We start from the raw sequence: 20132 nt of genomic DNA, 5'->3' as shown, positions 1-20132 counted from the left end.
CGATCGCGTGTGTATGTGTGTGTGTTCTTGGACACATAAAATGGAAAAAATTCTTACCAACTGTTCATATAGTAATCCTTAATCGATTTTCTCGCATCAAGTTGCAGAAAAGTGGAAAAGTCTTGTCGATTGCTATTGAATTTGATAACAATCGGTCACTGCGTTCAAAAGTTTTAAAGAAAATGGTGTACCAAACCAAAACGAGCACGACCAATAAAAAATTTGAGTAGGCAAAGCAACTTTGTCGATAGCAATTCTATTCTGCAGTCATGTACTTTTTCTATGAATATTAAAAAATGTGAATTAATTACAAGTGAAGTCTCTATAGAACATCAAGTGTCATCGACATATACAGAGTGAAGATTTTCTCAACTCAGTCACGCTTCTTTGGCACAGGAATATTTCACCAAGGACAGGCGGAGCAACTTCAATGTTCATAGGAGTGAGCATTTGTTTATTAATTGCGTTTATTTATATAAAATTTCTCTATTATCATTATTCATAACTCTTGTTCACTTCAAATTCCTTGGATACGAGTGGCTATTCGACCAGTGGGGAGAGGTTTACTTTGGTGTCGTTCGGGCGGCAAATGTTATTGTGCGCTTACGGGGCTTAGGCTAGACGAAGGAATTTCCTAGCCAGAACCGGAGGTAGGTTCCGGAGTGGACACCCTCATTACTGTTAAAAGCGAGTAGTGAGACGTCTCACTACTCACTTCGCGCTTCTCACTATTCACAGTAAGAAGTGGAAAATAAGAAGTGTGAAGTCTCACTTTTCACATCTCATTTCTCACTTTTTAAACGAACTATTCGGCCAAATGTCCTGCTCGGCCAAATGACTTATTCAAGAATATTATCTGTTCGGCTAAATGTTGCATTCGGCCAAATGTCGTATTCAGCCAAATGTCGTAGTCGACCAAATGTTCTATTCGGTCAAATGTATTTTTCGGCCAAAAGTCCTATTCGGCTAAACGTCATATTCGGCCAAATGCCGTTTCCGGCTAAATGTCCTTTTCTGCCAAATGTCCTATTCGGCCAATAAATGTCCTATTCGGCCGGATGACTCGATCGGCCAAATAATTTTCGGCCGGATGACCCGTTCGGCCAAATAACTTTCAGCCGGATGGGTTTCGGACAAATGACCCTTCCCCGCAAAGGAGAACCAAATAATAATTTAAATAGTGAGTAGTTTGTCAAAAATGCTTTCCACATACCTTTAAACATTCTTGGTTTTCTAAAAGGTGATGCAAGTAATAATGATGCTTATAGTCTGTTAAGATTATGAGATTTATAACTTGACAACTTTAACATCGAGATACTCCCTTCTATAAGTCCACCATACTACACATTTTGAAATTCTGCTTCTGGAATGAGTTATTGACAAACTATTAAATGGTCGAACCCAATTTACTAAATGATCGATAACACCCTTGATTAGAATACATTTAAAAATGTATCCTCAAACCGAACAAAAAATCACCTCGGCTCAAGAACTTCTAATCGCACCGTGCTGCCAAAAGCCCAGGAGCCTTTTCTAGTATGAAAATAATCCTTCATCGTTAATAGGAAAACTGTCTTACATGTTCACGCTATCATGTTATTTATAATTCCCTCGATTTCAAAAAGTGAAAAAAAATGCTGTTTGAAATGAAGGAATGTTTGGAAGGAATTTGGATGAATGAATATATCTTCTCTCATAGATAATACCATCTGGCACTACGTTGACGTGGAACGTGCATATTTTTTCTTAACATCGCATTCTCTACCGTCCCGAGAGAGAATAAGAGATTTAGATATTAAGAGATTTTGTGAAAATCGCTTATGCCGGGTATTGAATTGAAGTATGCCGGAAAAGCAATCGCTGTCACTGAAATTCGTGCTACACCTCGTTAATTTAAATCAAATTAAAGCTTTTACAAACGATGTACAGTGAACGTTCGCTAATTCGGGTTTTTCTAGTTGGGGCGCTTTTTAGTTGGGGGATCGCTAATTGGGGCGAAACCCAATTAAAAAGCAGCTAAACGTCAGAATGTGACGTCAAAAATGCGTTGACGTTTTGTTTCCGTGTTTGGCGGAAATGATATTATCTGGCGCGTAAAATTTTCCTTTGTTTAATGCAAAAAGTAAACTACATTGACGCTTGTCAAAACGCTCCAATTAGCGAACGGCATTCGCTAGTTGGGGTGAGGTCGTGTCCCAATTAGCGAACGATCACTGTATAGCAAGAATAGCGATTTTGACGTAGGACTACGTCTGTATTTTCTATATTGGGGTACACTTTACGATTGCGAAAATCGGGGACCGTCACGAAAATATGAGACAGTTAAACTTTAATATCTCAGCCGTTTCTCGAAGGATTTTAAATTTTTTGGACCATTCGATCAAGGATGAGTCACGCTTCTTTTTATTTATAAGAAAATACTAATATTTAACTATTTATTATTGATAATTGATAAAAAGTTTAGAAATAGGTAAAATACAATTAATTGCGTATTATTCGGCAACTCGGCCGTACGAAAACCATTTTTTTGTTAAATATCTTGGCTGTGCATATGCACAGCATATGTTTCGAAATGGACAAATTGATATGAAATTTGCGAAAAAGAATCCACGTGTAAAGTAAGTAAAGCGCATGTGGAGATTGGACAAATCAAGCATCCGAAAGATATTCAATTTGCAAAAAAGAGAGCTAACCGCGGTGGAGGTTGGTACTCGGATTCTGAAGGCTTTTCCGCAAACGTGACCTTTAAGTGGTCTTGTTGTGTAGGGGTTATCACGCCTATCTAGAGAGTAGGAGGTTGAGGGTTCGAGTCCCTCCAAGACACGTGGATTCTTTTTCGCAAATTTCATATCAATTTGTCCATTTCGAAACATATGCTGTGCATATGCACAGCCAAGATATTTAATAGGTAAAATAACCAATCACGTACATGCATCACTAGCACAGACATCAAAAATCAATCACATGTGGGTTTGGATCTAATCCTCAGTTTGAACAAGATTTCACGCAGAGCGGATACATCAAAACGATCGCAGCGGAGCGGACACAGCATCACGGAGGCGCTGGTAAAATTTTCAACGGAAATCCATCGCATTGGTGGTGGTGCTCGGTGTGTTGCTGCAGATCATTCAACCTTAACGAACCAGCATTTCATATGAAGAAAGGGTTTACTATAAAAATAGCACTGTTGCGATCCCGCACCGCCAGTGCCGATGCTGAAAATGTATGACAAATTGTGGTGTCAGTTAGTTTTTGGAAAGGCGCATTGGGAAATGATAATTGGTTCTTCTCAGGACCAACATTTTATGGATAGAAAGAGGTAATTGCGAAAATGGACTGTTTCGGTGGCATCGGGTTCGGCGTGGTGACTTGGTTGCTGTTAGTAATTCCATCCAGTAAAATTTACTGCATCATCTCCCTCCGACACGCTATCAAATTCGCTATTTACGATTGAGTTTGCACTTTGTAGAAACTTTATTTCGGATAGTCGGATCAACTTTCTTTTTTATAAAATGGTGGCTTTTGTATAAAATCAATGAAGACGTCACCTCAGTGGACACTATCTACAGAAACCACCCATCGGTGAACGTCGCTCGGATAGACAGATGCCAAGAGATAATGTTTGGTAATATGTAGAAACTTTGTCTTGAGTCAAATTTCTGTTGTTATTCCTCGCAAAAATACGCATCCTTGATATCAAATTCGCTATTTACGATTAAGTTTTGCACTTTGAAGAAAATTTATCTCGGATTGACCTTCTTTTGTATAAAATGGTGGCTCGGCTTTGTATAAAATGGTGTCTGACCAACAGAAACAAAATCAAATAATCTTGCCAGAAAATTTCACTTTCTGCCAGTGCCAGCCAAATCGATGAAGACGCCAATACCTCTTAGATAAATAGTTTCAGCCCTGAAAAAAGATATGTAATTAATATGTAATATGTAATTAATTCTTGAAGTTCTCCTTACTTTGCCACGTACGATCCCATCGCGGGCGAAAACCAAACGTCACAAATAAATATATTTGCTTTTAGTTTAATGCTACTTCTGATTCTGCTTATTTCTCCTTTATTTTGGACATTTTTGAGGATGATGTCTTCTAGGATTGTGATATCCTCAACTGAAATCCAGTCGAGTGACCTCAGCAGCGATGCGGCCGATGAGTCATGTTAATTCCAACTCAACAGACTCAAAGTCCATCCAATTGGGATCAACTATTCGCCTTCTTGATTCAGTTGAACTCCGTGCAGTTTGCTCGATTTTAATAAAGAGACACAAAATATTATGGCAAATACCATCCATTTCGTATAGCTACGTAGTCCTACGTCACCTTTGCATACAACCCGATTGGGCTGCACCTTTGAGTTTTTTGAGCTGAACTGAACCCCATTGCTGTATTACACGGTCCACAACATCTAGGAAAAGTTGCTTCCTGACATAAATATCAATTAAATAATGCAGTCGTACGCATTTTAGGCCAGGAATGGGGAAAGAAACCCTACTTGCACTTAAACGGAAAGGAAAAAAGAATAACTTATCGTAAAAACACCTTAATAAAGATTAAAAAAAATAACTTATCGTCATAGTTAAATCAGTATTACTAGAAAAGGATTAGTTTTATCTTATAATTTGAAAATCTTCAGAATATTTAGAATGTTTTGCATTTTGCGGCAATTTTTGAGACAAACGTGCGTTTAGGGTGGCGAAATATAGTGCTTCTACCCTATGCATAATGTACTTAAATGTACATAATTAATATCATTCCCAACAAACATTGAAAGCTGAAAAAGGCTTGTTCCGTTAAAAATAGGCTTCTTCAGCTTATGCTTTTAGGCTTCCATTGGTATGCAAAAACATCACTTGTTCAATTGGACGAAAGTTATGAATCAAGAAAAAAGGTGTCGACAACCAACCACCTTCCCCTACCTTTGCATTTCTTTTATTTTTTGAATAGAATAACTGACTGAGGTAAAGGCCCTCCTTAGCCGTGCGATAAGATGCGCTACTACAAAGCAAGACCATGCTTAGGGTGGCTGGGTTCAATTCCCGGTGAGGTTCAGGAAATTTCGTAAATGATAACCTGGCAATGTCGCAGGGGGATGTAATGACAACAAAGAAGAAGAACTGAGCGAGGTGAAATTTAAATAATTAGTTTTGTTCATCAATGGATCGCTTAATTAGGGAATATTATCGTTTTTCCCCCATTCACCATTATTCAAAATAGCTCCCCATAACAAAGGATATAGAAACTTCCAAACGAAATTGATTCGGTCGAATCTTGTCCCCGTTTGATTCAAGAATGTCAACCAGCTTCTGTTCAAATGTGCATTCCAACGTAAACGGATATGCAAGCGAACACTATCTCAACTGTTCGAGTGTGCAACATGCCCACGCATCGCTCACCATATATCATACAAGGCATAAATGCATCTAATGGTTAACGATGGAAACTTTTCTATACCTAGTTATGAAATTCACCGCGTGACGTTCAGAGCATCACTTTGTCACCATACAGGTCCAACTATGCACAAAGTGACAATGTGGCAGCCATATTTGGCAAATCAAGCTCCTCTTTGTACCACTCATGTTTTCCGGACAAGATACCTACGAGTCGCCGAAACAGCAAAGCCACGCGCACTCCCATTTTCGCATTTGACTTTTGTTTTCCTTCTCCTGGAGGGAGCATCAGGGCTCAGCACGAAAAGCCAAACATTTTCATGTTTATCCTCGGGCACCAAAAAAAAAAATGACTGCCTAAATGAAGTGGGGGTGGACGGGGAACGATTTGGCCAACAGGGAGGCCGGGGGCGATAGAAACGCAGCTGAAAAGGTGAAGGACTGCCGGGTGCCGGGAAAAATCGATTGAACTTGAGCTTGAAAATTTTCCACTTGGCACCACTACCACAAGGCCGAAAGCGATTTATCCACCTGATGGAAAGGGCGCGCCGCGCGTTTAGTGTGAGTGTGGCAATGAGTTCCTCATTTTGCCCTTTCTCTCGTTGGTGAGTGACACTCTCGCAGCACCAGTTACAATATCGGTGCGCCAAAGGGAAAAGGTAATGAGTCCACGGGTTCTGACGGTGTTGGTGAACGAGTTCAGAATCCTTCGCGGACCTTGGTCTTGAAAATGTTCCGGACCGGTTTCGTGAAAGGAATTTTTGATGTTCGACCGAAAAAACTCTCTTTCGATTATTTGAGAGTGCCATAGGACACAGTGTGACACGTGCCGTGCGATGCTAATGGAAGGGGGTCAGTGCTGGTGTTGTTTGAGCTGCTGTTTTGAAATTGATAAATATTATGCTTTGTTCGGATATATTTTATTTGCGGAAGCAATTGTCAAACAATTTTAATTGGGAAAAGGACTACTTCGAGATGATGGTTCGGTATCGATGTATTAAACATTGCTTACAGTTTACACCACTGTTCAGTCAGTCGGATAAGCATCGAAGAAAGTCAAAAGCTTTCAATAGGTTGTCAGTTTGCGTTGAAGCGCTGAACCAAGACCGAAGTAGAAGCACGAATTAAGAAGAGTAGGGCTACTTTTGCGAGTTAACGAAACATATGAAGATTCAATAAGATAAGTCAACGCACTCATTTTTTAAATATTCTATTCTAAGGTAAAATCTATGTTGTTATACACCAGTGGGACTTGGTGTATGTGTGTCAGTACCAGCAGAGATCACGCAGAAGCTGCAAGTATTCATCACCCAAAGTTTGCGTTTTATGATTCCGGCCTGATGGCCTCACAACTGGATCTCGAATGTTTAACGCAACTCCACCGATGATGTAATCGGAAAACGATATCAACAGGAATTCGAGAGCCTAAATGAAGGTGGGTCGGCCACACATTGCAAAAAAGCGGAGATGAAACTGAAAGCTGAACTGGAATCCGGCAGGACATGGCAGCAGAGGCAAACGCAACTCATGTCTTCAACAAAGAAATAAAGGAATTCGTTCAGAATCAGACCTGGGACCAGGGTAGTCGCTCAGGATGGAGATCTTTTAGGTAGGCCCTATGCTCTATGCACGATTGATTGAGGGAGAGAGTGAGGAGTAAAAACAACGTGAGGAAGTTCTTCAAAATGATCAAAAAGCGCACCGGCTCCAAGATCCGATTTTTTTTATAACTTTATTGTAGAGTTTTTCAACCCTAGGCTGTCTCATCTCTTATCGAGAAAACAATATTTACATTTTAACTAGCACAATGGTTTGTTACATTTATTCGTGCCGATTGGGCATGTCTTCTCCAGACAATTTAGTGTTCTTTAACATTCTGCAGAACGTTCATTGTCACTCGGTGGCCCAAGCTGCTGCGGTTTCTTGCTTGATCCAAAGTTTCACATCAGATGTCGGCACCTCTGGACGCAGGAAACGGCTGTCGCGATCATTGTTGGCTAACGTATCGGCATGTTCATGTCCTTCGATGCCGGAGTTTTTGGGAACCCACATGTAGGTGGTGTCGCTGTCCGTAACGGGTGTTTGTTGACCAGGGAGCTCAGTGCAGCCAGGACGCTTGCTGAGTCGAATACTATCAGCGATAGCTAAGGCCTGGAAAATAGTCGCTACTTCCGCTGAATACACAGAGCACTAGTTCGGTAAAGGGTGGGATTCTTCTGAAAGATCGTGGGTTATGACAATACCTACCATGCCATTGGCTTTGGATTCGTCGGTATCTCTTGTAGTCCGCAGGAGTTCGATGTGGCTTCTTAAGAGATCCTGTAGCTGGGCCTGCCACTCGGTTTTTGGGACCATGATGTGCGGAAAATAATTGGAAAGATTGTAGTAGATGAAGAGCATGTAATTATCAACCGCTACTGTGCAGCTTTGGATTTATTAGATAAATACTTCATACCACGTGTGGGTACTCATCACATTGCTTCTTATGATGCATTTTTACTTATCACGTTTAAAAATCCTCTGATTACAACGATACAAAAAAAAAGAAAAAAATATTTTTGAAAAAAGTTCGTTGCACGAAAAAGGCAAAAAAGTCAGAATACATATACATACTGCCCATCATCACATAGTTGACGTATAAGCCAAAATGACCAAAACACAGTTTTTTGCGGATATGGATTCTTCGTACGATTATACATATGCTCCATGAAAAAATATTCATGTTTTGTTCGGAAACATTCAAGTTATGGCGATAATTGTTTTTGGAAAAATGGTCATTTGATCGCATAAGTTGACGTACCTCCATTACATGCTGCAATATGGAGCAAAAACCTGTCTCATATTTTTTCAACATTCACAATCCACTAATTAAGCACAACATAGGTTTTAGTTTTACTTTGTCGTATTTCAGGACTACTTTATGATTTGGGCGTAACTGATTTTGTAATCAAAAATTAATAAGCAAGTTCCTGCTAAAGCAAGCGTTTCTTGTGAAATCCACGGTATAATCCGACAAAATAAGCTTTCATTCATCGAGGTGTAGCTCTGGAGATAAACGTTTACATTCTTTTGAATCAATAAAATTATGTTTGTTTGCTGAATATTGTCGCCAAAAGTTTTGATTTAAGACAATCGCGATCATTCAAGGGAAGTATAATATAAAAAAAGAATGAAAATCCAATAATTATGTAACGCAATGATTAGCTATTTGTGTCACACTTTTTTTTAAGCATATCAAAATTGTATGGGAAATCACACTTATCTGAATCCCCATTCCTTCTCTAAAGTGTAGTAATTTATGGGTATTTTCTAAAAGTGCACATCAGAACCAAAATCTAGCTTGATTTTTTGCGTGGCAGGAAAGGTCTGCCACTGAGGACCTAACACATAAGAATTAGTGCGTGTTAAATGGCTTTTTATGTGTACCTCAGCTTGATAATATTGGTATGTATATTTTGAGCACATTTACCGGGAAGGATCCTAATATATTCCACGGCTGTTATTTTAGTTTTTACAATTGCAATGCAATTCTTATTAATGTTTTTCATTACCTTACCCGGACAGAACTGAATTAGAAAACATGATATGGACTTTGATGTAAGATTCAAAAGACCAGGCAAAAACATCAAAACGCACCGGAGTGTTATTTAAATATCAAAATGTGTTATAGATAAAAACAAACTAATAGCTCGAGATATTAATCCCTTCTTCCAAATAACATTAACTGATAACCTCATGATATTTCAGAGCAAATTTGGATATTGTCGTCTGATATTTTGTGCTTTTATATCCTACATATAAATCAGACCCATATCTCATTTTGCAATCTAATCACGATTGATTTACTTCTAATCCTCGTCTACTCGGGTATTTTAAAATAGGGATTGGAACCATTTTTGCTTAAAATTTGGTTGGAACGAGAGCTTTGGCCAATACATGAAAACGGTCACTGCTTGCACACTTGTTACAAAGCCATTCTAATGCTGTAATAGTGCAAAAATCCCCGTGCCGTACTGATTAAATTCTTTGCAACACGAACTCTTCCACACATAATTTTATCTTTACCACATAATTTTAATTTTCACGGAAAGAGCTATCCGAAAAACCTTTCCCGGAAACTCGAACTTTTCAAAAAAATTCCCTTCTTCAATCAATAAATCTTAAGAAAATTATTTTGAGCTTTTTAGTGGAATGTCTTCACTTGTCATAAGACGAGTTTGACTTAAGTCGAGTCAAGTACGAGACACTGAAGACGACCTTACTGTTGAGGTCGAAATACGTATCTGTCAAGGTACAATTAAGTGGTGGAATTAAATGGGATTGTACAAACTCGTCTTATGAGAAGTGATCAATAAATCTTTGGAACTAACTACAATTATTCTTAAGCGCTATATAACCACACGTAGTAGCCTGGTTTTTACGCCATGTTATGGCAACAAACATTTCACAAAACGATTGTTTGATCGCATAAACTGTCGTATGCATATTTTGACCACTTCAATCAAAGGAATGATAATTAATTTCCCGCGGCCTTCAAATAACTACTAATATTGTCCATTTAGACAGATTAGTTCATGTATTTTGCTGATTGATATGATGATTGGAGTAAAATTAATAAAAATGCGTTTTCCCAACATCGATGGTGCTGGTTGTTACGTCAACTATGAAATCATGGGCAGCATATTAATCAAAACAATTATGTTATTATGTATGATATTGCCATCCGTCTTTTTATTTCATCCTTTCAGAAATCAAGAAGTCTATTTCTCGATCTTTGAATCAGAATGAAGCATATTCCCCTATCTAAACCAAAACATCTCTTGGAGAGTTATTGGTTTTCTATCTATGAAGGTATAAATCTAAAACTAGCTGGCGTTGAAGAAAGGCCCTTACTCGTCCAGAACATAGAATTGAAACTTGGTGAGAGAATTCCATTATATATATTTACCAAATTATATTGAAACCATATGATTATATACCATAAAAAAAAAAACATCAGGGCACCCGATTTGGGGCTTTGGAATTAGGCGGTAACCCCTGCTTCGTTGGCTGCGCCTTGATTCTTGGGTATCGGCACAGCCGAGCTGGTTTCCCATACTGTGGGGATGGTGCCCTCTTATCCAATCCTTGTTGATCGCCTCCAGGAAGGTTACTTATCCACCGAGTAGCAGGTTCTTCAGCATAAGATATGCTAAGCTGTCAGGACCAGCAGATTTGCCTTTACCCTTCTTTTACACAAAATCAAGCTCTACTTGCGAAAAGGGCTGGAGGTACTATGGAGGAATTCCTAAAGGAACTTTCGGAGGAATTCCGGAAGGAACTTCCGGAGGAATTCCTGGAGGAACTTCCGGAGGAACTTCTGTAAGAATTCCTGGAGGAACTTCCGGAGGAATTCCTGGAGGAACTTCCAAATAAATTCCTGGAGGAACTTCCGAAGAAATTCCTGGAGGAACTTCTGGAGGAATTCCGGGAGGAACTTCCGGAGGAATTCCGGGAGGAGCTTCCGGAGGAATTCCGGGAGAAACTTCTGGAGGAATTCCGGGAGGAACTTCCGGAGGAATTCCTGGAGGAACTTCCGGAGGAATTCCTGGAGGAACTTCCGGAGGAATTCCGGGAGGAACTTCCGGAGGAGTTCCTGGAGGAATTTCCGCAGGAATTCCTGGAAGAACTTCCGGAGGAATTCCTGGAGGAACTTCCGGAGAAAATCCTGTACGAACTTCCCGGAGGAATTTCTGTAGGAACTTCCGGGGAATTCCTGGAGGAACTTCCGGAGTATTTTTTGGAGAAACTTCCGGAAGAACTCCTGGAGGAACTTCCGGAGAAATACCTGGAGGAACTTCCGGAAGAACTCCTGAAGAAACTTCCGGAGGAAATCCTGGAGGAACTGCCGGAGTAACTCCTGGGGAAACTTCCGGAGGAACTTCTGGAGAAATTTTCGGAGCAACTCCTGGCAGAACTTCTGAAGGAGCTCCTGGAGGAATTTCCGGAGGAACTCCTGGATGAACTTCCGGATGATCTTTCGGAGGAACTTCCGGAGGAACTCCTGGAAGACCTTTCGGATGAATCCCAGGAGGAACTTTCGGATGAATTTTCGGGGGAACTTCCGGATGAATTGCTGGAGGAACTTCCGTAGGAATTACTGAAGGATTTTTTTTATGATCTTCCCAAATGAACAGGTTGAGAAACTTCCGAAGAAACTCTGGAGAATATTTGTCGTTTGAAATCAGTTCACGTTCGTTGTCGGCACCACTCTGTAGCCCACCCAAATACCTTAAGGTTGGCTACCGGGTGTTGCTGCAAGTGATCTGCCCACTCCATCTTGGTGTTGCAGGCATTTTTCCCACCAGTTCCATTAACATCGTTGGATTGGACAGATGCTCCTGTTGTCCAGCGCCAGCGAATCGCCATGCCGAAGTCGATGATCGTTTCTAATTTCTCCGCATTCGGGGCCGGAACACTCCGCCCTTTTGCAATAAAGCACTCGCTAATAACTCGGGTTGTCCATATAACAAACGAAGTATATCGATCACTTGAGGCACTGATTCGGGAAACAGCAACCTACTTTTGACAGACGCATACGCGGACCCTTTCAAACAACGTTGGAGACGCGTAAGATTTGCGGCACTGTTGAAACCGCAAGCAAGGGTGCTGTTCATGGAACTGCTGATGAATATCGACCAGTCAGCAGGGTCACCCGAAAAGTTAGGCAAATCCCGGGAAATTACTTGGCGCGCGACTAACTCCGAGGCGGAGGGGACGAATTGTTCAATATGACGTAGTACCGGCGGTGGGGGGACGGTCCCTTGATGTGGTGCCGGATATATATGTGGCAAACGACCAACATTGTACCGCCCCGTATTCGGAGGTTCTGTCCCAGTCTGAAGTGGTAAAGGGCCGTTAGTTTGGGTATTAATCCAGGGTTAATTGGATTCTTTAGTGGCTGATGGCCAGCTTTCGCTCCCGTCATGGGAGGCATGGTCATTGTAGCGTTTGACGGTACCGTGGCAGCTTTCTGTTTTGGATAGTAAGGGTACAGACATAACAGATTCAAGTGGCTTACCTTGAGGTGCTACGGGGGACACAAAAGGTTTAATTTACGGTTTTTGGGATCGCGTCGGTATACCGCTGTTGATCCCGCACGACGACCGGGTTTTTTTTTCTAGAGGGATGAAGGCAAACTCAGGGTGTGGGTGGGGATGGCAGAAGGCCGACCCACTAAACCCACCCAAGTAACGAAAGGCTACTTGAGTTACCCTCTCTACTAATGCCCTGATCCCCCCGGAAGTACCTTCCAGTACTACTTCTGGAGGATAGGCAGTACTAAACGTACTCCTCCCAAAACGACACTTCTGAGCCCTTTGGCTCCCTTGTTTGTGCCAGTAAGCACACAATAGCCTTGAGCCCTTAAGCACTCTTTTCCTTGTGCCATTCAGCACATCTTTTATTATTATTATTATTTTTTGAGCCATTTAGCTCTCCACGTACTCGCAACCTACTCAGATAGTCCCCAGTGGCGGATCTATCCTACTTCGACGGGGAGTCCACTGGCGGTGGAAGCTCCCCAGATACCGACGACCCGCATCAGCTCTGCTCACTTTCTCACTTCAACGGGTGACAGCTTCCGGTTCAGTGGTGCCCCGACGACCCAGATTCGATGCATTCGCGCGCCACGATCTACTCAACTGGTCCCCGGCGATGGACCTAGCCTACTCCGATTAACCGATTTCCCATGCACTGAGCTATTCAGCTTTTTTGCTTAACCGTTGAGCCATTCAGCTCTTGCCTTAGCCGCGAACTACTCGGATAGTCCCCGGCGGTGGATCAATCCTACTCCGACGGAGAGTTCCCCGACGTCGGAAGCTCCCCCGTAACCGACGACCCGTCGCTACGGGTGACCGGACGAGTGCCGAGGTCGATCCAAAGATTCCGGGTGGAGATAACTTCCGGTTCGATGGTGCCCCGACGACCCGAAGCCGGTGCATTCGCACGCCACGGTCTACTCAGCTGGTCCCCGGCGGCGGGCCTAGCCTACTCCGATAACCGAGTTTTGATTCCCTTGAGCCATTCAGCTCCTACCTTATTCATTGAGCCATTTAGCTCCCGCTTCGGTCGCGACGGCGGATCTAAACCTACTCCGACGAGAAGTTCCCCGAAAGCGGGAGCTGCTCCGAAACCGGCCGTTTCGCCACGTTCCCATTTAACATTGACATATATATTCACGACTTCCGCGGCGGAGTATTCATGGACCGCTTTCCGCGATGGCGGCCAGCTGCTGCTCCATGCGCCAACTTCGTTGTAGTATGTCGGCTATCCTGGACGTCACCCTTGCGACCGCTCTCCACTGTTCTGGGTTCTGGCACATTTTTCTGACTATGTTATCGGTGGTAGTGTCTATTCCACATGCTTCCAATATCGTTTGGAACCGGGGACACGTGAACAGGATGTGTTCTGCCGTTTCTGTCACGTCTGGGCATTGCGGGCAGGCGGGAGAAGCCCCGTGTCCGAACCTGTGCAGGTACCACCTGAAGCATCTGTGGCCTGTTAAGAACTGGGTCAAGCCAAAGTTTAGCTCTCCATGAGGTCTCTCCATGAGTCGAGTTGTCCCATTCCCTCTGCCATTTGGCTACCGTTGCTTCCTTGATATTCCTTCGAGCATTACGTGTTCCCCTGAGGGCGTAGCACTCCTCGTCTTCCTCCACCACCAGTTTGATAGACATCATGCATCATGAGTACACATGCCGCCTCGCGAGATACGGTGCGATATGCGCTGATGACTCTCAAGCACATTATCCTATGCGTTCTCTCCAGCTTTCGCACGTTGCATTTTACGCTCAGCGCCGACACCCAGACTGGACCTCCATATCGCAGTATGGAAACCGCCACGCTTGCCAGCAGCCAGCGCTTGCTGGAGCATACCCTAGAGCCGTTCACCACCGTCCTCGATAGTGGCGCTATCGCCTTCGCCGCACGCTTGCAAACGTAGTCGACATGACTTTTAAAGCTCAACTTAACGTCGATCCATAACCCCGATTGTTTCAGAGATCTCTTGAAGGTGATGTTGCAACCGGCTACTCTAATTGTCGCCTCCTGCACCGACTTCCGGTTGTTAACGACTATCATCTTCGTTTTATGATACGCTAGCTGTAGCTTCTTGCTGCGCAACCATTCCTCCACTAGACTGATTGAATAGGCTGCAGTCAATTCGACCTCCTCGATGGATTCTCCGTACACGGTCATGGTTACGTCATCGGCGAATCCCACTAACTTGACTCCTGGCGGGAGCTTCAACCTCAGCGCGCCATCGTAATCACGTTCCACAGCAATGGACCCAGAATTGATCCCTGTGGGACACCTGCCGTGATGGGGGCGCTAGCCAAGCCTTCTTCTGTCTCGTAGATCAATACTCGATTCTGAAAGTAGCTTCCCAGAATCTTGTACAGCCCTACCGGTACTCTCAGCCGAAGCAACGAGTTCGCGATCTCCATCCAGCACGCACTGTTGAATGCATTCCGCACGTCGAGTGTTATTACTGCGCAGTAGCGTATACGGCGCCGCTTACATTCGATGGCGACCTCTGCAGTGTTGACCACCGATTCAATGGCACCCAGAGTAGACCGTCCTCTCCGAAAGCCAAATTGTTCGCTCGATAATCCTCTTCCACGTACGGTGACAGCCTGTTCAGGATCAAGGACGACCGGGCTTGTAGAATCGAGATCGTAGAGCTACTACACTGCCCGTCGATTTATCCATTTGTTTCGGACATTGCGTGCTCGCACCCTGTTCCTAAAACATTGCTGCTGCCACTGTTTCACTCTGTCCACTCGTCCTGCCGCTAACTCTACTCCGATTGCTAATGGCGTCTTCCTGATCTTCTATCTCGTTCTCCATCAGCTTAAACTTCTCTTCCAGATGACGTTTCTCGAGTGCTTGCTGTTCCTTCATATTCTGCATTCTCAATTGCAAACGTGCCGCTATAGCACTGGAGGTAGTGTAGCATATGCTCAGCGGTAGACACGGCTTGCACGTCCACAGCCGCTCGGCAACCAACGAACGGTGTCACATGAACACACGACATATGCCCCAGGCATCACATTGGTCACACTGAAGACTGTCAGCACTGTCAGCTGATTCCAGACGGTGGCAGCAAACGCAATCCGCTGGCTTTTCCTGTACTGGTGTTTTGAGGTTGCCGACCACGAAATTTCTTTAAGACTTTGTTCAGAGAACAAAAGGCGGTTTTCTTCCGAAATCTTTGGGAAGATCCATTAATTACGTAATGCAAAAATCGACCATTTTCAACCATCTCCCCTCCCCCCTATGTCACACTTTTTGTGTGAAACATCTAAAAATTTTGTATGAATGGTCACGCTTCATTCAACCCCCCCTCCTCCCTCTAAGCGTTACGTAATTTATGGATGCTCCCTTTTTAGCTGACGCAAACTCTTGATTGGTGTGAAATTTATTGAGGTAGTAATAGAATAAAACCTGCCAAAGCCGTCTTTTCCCCTATAGTAATTTAAGTTAACTCACTGTGGTACACGTTGTGATAAATCTAGTTTTAAGTTGCACAATATTGCTCGCTACTGTAATCCAACTGTGAATTTATTTTAAATGAAAGGCGTAAAAATTATTTATTTTAAATGAAAAGAATTTTGCTCCTGAGCCCACAATTCAACTCCATACACATCTTTGAAACGGAAAATAATGCCTATAATGCCGATGACATCCCATATCATCTTCAAAGACGTCAACGTATGACGTTCCAGCCTGTTGGGCTGCGTTTACACAGTTAGGCCGGGTTCACCCTGCTCAAGTTTGAGGTGTCGCACGACCTGTTTTGATATAAATTTGTAAATGGTCACTTTTCCGGGGACAACTGAACCCCAACGTATTCTAGAATAATTCTGAAACCGTACTGAGGATTGACTTACATCCAATATGAATCGGAAAATTGAAGTCCATCCGGATAGAATGCAACTTGTTGCGAAAGCTCTTTGAAGCAGACGTCAGGGACGGAAAGGTTAAATGAAAAAAAAAAGAGTTTTGGGCATAAGTACGTTTTAAAACATAATAAACGAAAATACGTAGCGTGGGTGTCATGAACGACTATACATACTCTGTCTGTTATGCGTGGAAAGAACAAACAGATAAGCTCCATGCTGTGAAGAATTGTTTTAAATATATCATCAGGGAGATCACATCAGCAATTCAAATAGTCTTAACCATTTGCAAACACTAGGGCCCTCCTATAGCCTAGCGATAACATGCGCGGCTAAAAAGCAAGACCATGCTGAGGGTGGTTGGGTTTGATTACCGGTGCCGGTCTAGGCAATTTTCGGATTGAAATTGTCTCGACTTCCCTGGGCATAAAAGTATCATCGTGCTAGCCTCATGATATACGAATGCAAAAATGGTAACCTGGCTTAGAAACCTCGCAGTTAATAACTGTGGAAGTGCTTAATGAACACTAAGCTGCGAGGCGGCTCTGTCCTAGTGTGGGGATGTAATGCCAATAAGAAGAAGATTTGCAAACACTACAACACGAATTCAATCTTCTATCTGCGTTTTTCGTTTCCTGAAAGTGTAGCTTAGGTGGAAACATTTTGCTTGATTTTTGTACATCATTCTTATGTATACTGAAAACTAAGTTGAAATGCGGTCGTATGCGGAAAGAAGAGAACTGACAAAACCCATACTTAAATGTCCAACCACGTGATTTGGACATCAATTAGAGAGAACGGCCAAGCAAACAATTTCAATAGGAATTTACGCAACTTTTCTGTGCTTAAGTGTTTACGCTACATGAGAGCTATTATGACTCCAGATAGTGACGGACTACTGCCATCGCAGGAAGGTTGCATTTTATTCAATTTCTTCAACTCCGCTTACTTCTAAAGTGGCTCAAACCTGGTTTAACGCCTACGCGGAGATGTGGAAATCAGCCTTAGCTATGGACACTCCACAGAAAAGATCGATTGTAACATGAAGTTATTCAAGCAGACACCTTTGGCGTCATCGCCAAAACAGCTGTTCCAGCCAACCCCTTCCGATAATCGATTTTAAATTTTCCACCAGCTGTCTACACATCGCTTACTAATAGTCTTCCAAAGAGCTTTTTTTCACCTGTTCTTGGAACCGTGGAACGTGATGATCTAACACTCATCGCGACTTAATTGCACCGCGCGCTCGGGGTATCACCTTCTCGCGTCGAAGCAACGGGGAAGGGCAGCAGGGCCTCTGTGTTTGTAATTAGATTCTCCTGTCCTGTATCTGTTTCCAGTTGAAAAAAAAATGAAAAAGTTCACACAATAGGATATAATGGACATACCGTAACGTGAGTTTCCCACAATTAGAATCATCCGAATTCTGCGACGGCACGCTAAAAATGATAATTTCTTGCTTCGTTACACCAGAAAATTAAACGACCGATCCAGGCTGGCGTTTCATCAAGAAGCAATCGAGGATTGGTTTTGAATACTTTGCAATAAGTCAAAGCGAATGTGAACCAAAGTAGGTTGGGCTAATTAGAATTCGCTGCTGTTCAGACGAAAAGCCTACTGGGATCGACAAAAGTCCTCTGTCATTTCATCAACCGGAGATAATAATTTCTGTATCGATTTTCCCTTTACCGTCCTTCTGGAAAGTGTCTCTTTGTATGCAGGACGAGTTTTTCCTGCTTTGTATTTCCTTGACACTCGCCGCGTAACCTTACCCTTGTCCACCTGCTTATCGGTTCGTTGAAAACGGAAAATAAAACATGAGAAGGTGTTTCCATCACCATCGAAATATGTGTCACACACCAATACACGAGCAGAGTGATTCCCAACCGTCTGCCTTCCGTCCGTGACTCACCCGAATCGCGCATCCCTTGTAACATTATTGCTCGCACTCACACTCAGCAATAGGCACGAATTGGTTCGTTCCTCAAGGTGCCTCCGCTCCTCGTTGCGTCCGGTTGAGGTCTCCTGTGTGGCTCGTGCTAGGGCATCATTCCGATCAAAATCCAGCGCCTTCCAAACGACATGCCACTCAATCAAAATGAACTTCCGATTCTGATTCCTAACATCGATTACTACAAGACATGTAATAAGATTGTTCGACTGTCAAGCAGTGAAAGCGTGTGTTTCATTTAGCTCCTACAACTGGCGACGAGTTATTTTTCTAGACGGAAAAAGCTGAGTGAATGAATAGGGGAGAGGACCCAAAACGATTTTTGGGGTATTCACTTATATTTACCATCTTAGCCATAGCCTTTATAAAACTAGACGTGAAATTATGTTGGTTAGGCGAAAAATAAGTCAAAATAATTGATAGGAATGTAGGAAAAACTGAAATTTTCCACATTTTGATGAAACATCTAACATTTCGGCGAGGCAAAACGCCCTAGTGGAACTATCCTACAATGTACTCGCGTCTCCACGCACTGTTCATACCAGAATGCTGATGTGCCGACGCGTGGTACGTTGTTCCCTAAGAGCTGCCTGCTAAAAGGCGTTTTGCCTCATGAGTTTTCCGGCAACGAAATATTACCACTTTTTTGAAATGTGAATATTATCAATATGATTGAGATTTTTTTTCTAATTTTAATATGGCATCATCTAGCTATATTATTTAACTGTTGCGTAAGGTAGAAACATCCATGAAATCGTTATAGCTAAGGCATAAAAGCAGTCTATGCTTAGCTAGGACATATTGCCCCTCCTTCCCCTACGACATCAGGGGCCTGTAGCATAATCGAAATTTTACTAATAATATTAGTAGAGTAGCTTGTAACTTGTATTTTTCTGTTGCATAATGAATCTACAAGTATGAATTTACAGGACTAATATTACAAGTAAACCGCACTAATAATATTAGTGGAATTTACAAGTAACTGTTGCATAAAGAAAATACAAGTAGTAATTATTAGCGTTGGCTTGTAGTTTCTTTTACAAGTATGAATGGTGCTGTAATTTAATTTACAAGTAGCTTTTATTTTATTATTTAGCTGTGCAAAAGTAATTATGCATCGTTTTATTGTTTTTAACGACTTAACAGAGAAAGAAACTATTATTCTAGTTCTTCAAATTACCATATAATGAAATACTCTGCACTAAGAATAAATTTCTCGTTCCGATTTAACACTGAGAATTATGATACAAAACTACTCAAAAGTGGGTTGTTTTAGCTCAAATCCGTACTTTGAACCAATAACCCAATTTTGAGTGAAATGAGTGAACACTTATTAATTTAACTTAATCCACTCAAAACATATTAACCAAAGCTGAGTTTAGTTTACCCAAAGTTGACTTTATTCATCTCAAAATTAAGAATATATTAATTTACTGAAATTTGTATTATTGTTTTATTGCAGTATTATTAAATTATTATACTAAACAATCTCGTTTAAGACCATGCATATTGCTTTATGTTTAGCAACAATCATGGGAAACAAAAGAAAAACGGAAAAACTACCTAAATTCTGAGTAGAATATATTACGATGTGTTCATCAGTTAGTAGTTTGAACTAAAAAAAAAATCGTCTAAATTTCATAATCGAATTAGAAGCAAAACCTAAACCCGCATAAGTCTCACAATACACGTAAATTAAACCCTCTTCAAAAGCCCACAACAAACAAGTCTAGCGGGCTTCGATTTGTCATGGTGCATACGTTCGCGTAACTTACAAATTGCCTTAATTAAAACTTAAGTCAATCCCAAAGACCACGTAAAAACGACTCCAGTGTGCATTACATT

At 42.1% G+C, this 20132-nt stretch overlaps 1 long non-coding RNA gene across 1 annotated transcript; it reads right to left on the bottom strand.

The window, feature by feature from the left end:
* Positions 1-7169: 7169 nt before the first annotated feature.
* On the bottom strand, positions 7170-18145 carry LOC134208005 (uncharacterized). Its single transcript, XR_009978462.1, has 4 exons — positions 17725-18145; positions 17520-17666; positions 7644-7727; positions 7170-7561 (listed from the first exon to the last, which is right to left on the bottom strand). It is a non-coding gene; the product is annotated as an uncharacterized LOC134208005 (long non-coding RNA).
* Between the last annotated feature and the right edge of the window lie 1987 nt (positions 18146-20132).

Source organism: Armigeres subalbatus, chromosome 1 (genome assembly GCF_024139115.2).
Source record: "Armigeres subalbatus isolate Guangzhou_Male chromosome 1, GZ_Asu_2, whole genome shotgun sequence".
Lineage (NCBI taxonomy): Eukaryota > Metazoa > Arthropoda > Insecta > Diptera > Culicidae > Armigeres > Armigeres subalbatus.
The sequence above is the reverse complement of the archived record's forward strand: the minus strand, read 5'-3'. Positions and strand labels throughout refer to the sequence as shown.